At 37.8% G+C, this 4703-nt stretch overlaps 1 pseudogene; it reads left to right on the top strand.

The window, feature by feature from the left end:
• The window catches only part of LOC136677908 (uncharacterized), a 256856-nt pseudogene that overhangs the window by 195853 nt on the left and 56300 nt on the right, over positions 1–4703 (top strand).

Here is a 4703-nt window from a genome sequence, read left to right on the forward strand (position 1 = left end):
AGACGGAGGAAAGGCAAGGTGGATAGAAGGAAGTGAGTTTTCAAAAACGGACAAAAAGCTCCAGAGAATCTGCAACCCATAACAATCACAAAAATGTCCCACAGTAACTGACCCCATCACATGAAAAAGCACTTATTTTTCACAGAGTGGAGAAAATCAACCTCCACTTTCACTTCAGATCTGAACAAACCCACAGCTGTTTTGTGTCCATTCTTTCACCATCAACAGAACATCTTAACACTGCACAAAAGAAGTAAACAAGAACAAAAAAAAAAAAAAAAAAAAACAAGGCCTGCACAAAGGAAGTAATAAACATAAGAGTAGATCAAACAAAACAGCTCTACAGCTCTAAGTGAGAAGAGATGCTTAGAAAAAGTTATGCCAAAAACAAACATTCACTTCCACTACTTTTCATCATTATCATCTCTCTCTCTCTCTCTCTCTCTCTCTCTCTCTCTCACACACACACACACACACACACACACACACACTTATGTATAGTTCACACGCACACACACTCCCTACTCTTTATTTTATAAAAATGGGTGTAATTCCACTTTAAATTGGAATAACATATTCGTTAACAAAGTTGCATTGTTCCTTCAGCTATTGACCCTTAGACGATATTCAGAGAGATGAAGTGAAGAAAAGTGGTAAGGCCGCCCCCTGGTGTATGGTCAAGTTTATTGAATTGGGTCTGAATATTTGAATAAATGCTGATTTTTTTTTTTACTTTCCTTGTTTCAACAAATAAGTGTTGTTTCAAGATGTCAAACAACATGTTTCAATTGGTCTCATCAAAAATCTCCCATCAGCTCAATATACATTTCTGTTAAGCTTATAATTCACTCAGATCAATGATTACCTTCAATGATTGATTTATTTTCTTTAGCTCCTTTATTCTGAGTGTGAGTGATTGTGTGAGTGACTGGGTGACGCTCTGACCACAAACGTAGGTGGGCTGATTATTCAAAAGTGTCCATAAGTGTGACTGCGTGAGTGACTGTGAGTTTGTGAATGCGTGGTGCCCAGTGATGGACTGGTGACTTGTTCAGGTGGTGTTACTGACTTGTGTCCAGTGATTCCAAGCAGGCTCTGGACCCATTGCAAAGCTGAACAGTATACAGCTATCTCAGAAAATGAATGAATGAATGAATGAATGACCTGAAATCATTTAGAGGGAACTGCACAAAGATTTGATAGGTAACAGATATTTTGAAAGGCATTCATCAAGGTCACATGCTATCACCACTAATATTCCTGTTATTCACCAGTAAGATTCATTCATTGACTGTAACTGCTTATCTAGTTCAGGGTCCTGGTGGGTCGGGAGCCTACCTAGAATCATTGGGCGCAAGGCAGGAATACACGCAGGAGGGGGTGCCAGTCCTTCTCAGGGCAACACATACTAACACCTTTGAATAGCCTACCAACGTGTTTTTGGACCTTGGGAGGAAACCCATGTAGGCACAGGGAGAACACACTAAACTCCTTATAGACAGTCACCTGGAGTGGGACTTGAACCCACAACCTCCAGGTCCCTGAAGCTGTGTGACTGTGATACAATCTGCTGTGCCGCTGTGTCTCCCACCAGTAAGATGGTAAATCAAAGTCATTTCAGAATAAAAGCTAATGAAAATAAGTTAAAAATATCACAACTGGCAGATGACACTGCTGTCTGTCTAGAAATTGTAAATGAAATTGCTAAGGCTTTAAATGTAAGACTTAAATTCGCTAGAGTTTCTGATATAAAGTTAAATGTAAATCAGTGTAAATGTTCAGTTTATAACCTATATGACCAAAAGCTGTAAAGTTCCTGTAAAAAAAACATTACTTATATCTGCTTCAAAATTAAAAAGAACACTCAACAAATTTGTAGCCTAAATCTTACAACCAGATATAGATTCTACTGGGAAATAAAATCAGCTCATTGATGGCAAAGGAGCTCAGTTCTAATCTAAGCAAAGGGCCTTTCTTGTGCATTTTTTTTTTATTCTGAAGAATTAAAAAAATATATTATCAAAACAAAATAATGATCTCAGTAAAATCTCATCATTGGCTTTGTACCTCCAGATTTTCTCACCAGGGAAGAAGGCAGAGCTTAGAGCCGTGTAATAAAATTAGATGGAGTTTGAAAATTAGATTTTGAAGATCAAGCCCTGAGCCACACTGAGGAAGGATGGGCCCACAGAGTTGACTCTCCTCGATTGGGTTCAGCCCTGAGCACCTATGAGCCTTTCTGTAGTCAACTCAAAACATTTTATTTTCATTCACTTCCTTTTACTGGTGAAATAGTATAATTGTGTGCAAAAACTGCAGTAAATCTCATGATGCTAAAGGTAAAAATGATTTGAATTTTTCTGTTAAAGCCATTGCTAAACTTTTCTTCATCACTAAGAAGGTATAATGCACAAAATAGTCTAAAAATGAAGAATACTTTCTGGCTTATATAAGTACTGTGTCAGACATTGGGTTGTTTCAGGTAGATGACATGCTATAGTAAATTTAGGTAGAACAATGTTTCTTTAAATGTCTTTAAAAAGAACATGTCTGCTGCAAAGTCCTTACAAACCAGGCCATATATTGCCGGTCTACAAGCTTCCACAGTCACTTGTTGGTAGGTGGATTTGTGACTCAATAGTGTCTCTATGTGTGAATGTGTGAGTGTGTGTCGCCCTGTTCCCGCCTTGCGCCAAGTGATAGGCTCCGGACCCACTGTGACCCTGAAATGGAGAAGCAGATAAAGATCATGAATGAATGAGATCTACAGAAATAAGAAAAAATTGGAAAAGCAACAGAAAATATGTTACAATAACAGAATCTGTTTCTAATGCAACTCTTTTAGGATATAGATAATATCAATTAGTGGAAATATCATCAATGAAATATGTTCCAGGATGTATTCCTACAGCGCTACTTCAATGAGCTTTATTTATATGTATATACAAGGTATAAAATCTCTCTAATGATGATGTACTGAAAAACAACGTAGGAAAAAACCACACATAAAATAATTTTTAAAATAAAAAAAGGACTGGTGAAAATAGCAAAAGTATTGAACATATATATAGTTGTATCATTTCTACTAACTTTTGGAATGAAGTAAACTAGAGGTGGGCGGATCGATCCAAATATCGATAATATCGATAACAACGCTGGTATTGGTACAGATCAATATTCATGGAAAAAGATCGATTCTCTAGCTTTTTTTCTCTCCTGCTAAAGTTTTTTATTATTTATATATATTTTTTTGCCACAATTCTGTGCGCGCGGATATTTTTGAGTGAGCAAGAAGGTTTCTGCGCAGAAACCTTCTTGTTCACTCAAAAATATCCACGCGCGCGCAGAAACCTTCTTGCTCGTTCGAAATATCCGCGTGCTCGCGTGCAGAATTGTGGCACAAAAATAACACCATAGGCAAGGTTTCTTGAACGCACACTACAACCTACATATCTTGCTCTCCTGTCCTGCGCGCGATGTCTCTGACAGCCATTACAATGTACATCTGTTTCAGCCAATAAGAAACGTCAAATGACAAAGGTAATTTCTGATTGGTTGGCTTGATCGCCACGTAACCAAGTTTAATGTAGAATAAATCTAAGTACTCCTTAATGTTAAATAACTCTGAAATTCTTAATTTTTCAACTTATAAATATTTGCATAGATACAAAAATGTTTGCTTGTTGCTCTGTTAACATAACATTCATTCATTCATTATCTGTAACCGCTTATCCAATTCAGGGTCGCGGTGGGTCCAGAGCCTACCTAGAATCATTGGGCGCAAGGCGGGAATACACCCTGGAGGGGGCGCCAGTCCTTCACAGGGCAACACAGACACACACACATTCACTCACACCTACGGACACTTTTGAGTCGCCAATCCACCTACCAACGTGTGTTTTTGGACTGTGGGAGGAAACCGGAGCACCCGGAGGAAACCCACGTGGACACGGGGAGAACACACCAACACCAACTAAATTGTACACCTTGACAACTGCCACCGCCTCATAACTAGGGTGACCAGATCTGAGATGGTGAAAAAGAGGACACGTCTGTGGGTGGGGGTGGGGGGTGTGTCATAGGATGAACCAAGTGTGCTTTTCAATATCGGCGATACTGGCCCTATATAAACTCCTGGTATCGCCCACCTCTAAAGTAAACATGGATGTTGACAAAAAATGAAAAATTATCTATATTATAGAAAGTTTTGACATTATATTTTATTACACAGTCACAATATCTTATTCATAAAATTAGATTTAGAATCAGATCCCCACAATGCAAGTATTTTAAAAATAATTACAATTCAATACCAAATGCATCATGAAAAATCGTTTTTTTTTTCGTTTATTTAAAGATACAGTAAAAATACATTTAAAATTTGAAATGTATTGTGTGTCTACTTATTTATGTATCTTTATAACGCTTCACTTAAAACATAAAAATGTCAAAATACACATTTGGTGGATCTAATTTTTGTGAAAATATGTCAACACAACAGCTGATTTTTCTTTTTTTTAATAAAATGATACTATGATCCGAGAATACAAAAAAAAATTAAAACAAAGTCGGAGTGTGCCCCGTTTTGTCATTATCGTGGAAGAAGACGCAACATCAGGTTACCGAGAGGTATGACGTCACGTTTAGAAAATCCCGCCCCTCCATCCCCTCCCTTGTCCTTTATGGATTCTGGGAAATCTGGG

Source organism: Hoplias malabaricus, chromosome Y, assembly GCF_029633855.1.
Source record: "Hoplias malabaricus isolate fHopMal1 chromosome Y, fHopMal1.hap1, whole genome shotgun sequence".
NCBI classification, from domain to species: domain Eukaryota; kingdom Metazoa; phylum Chordata; class Actinopteri; order Characiformes; family Erythrinidae; genus Hoplias; species Hoplias malabaricus.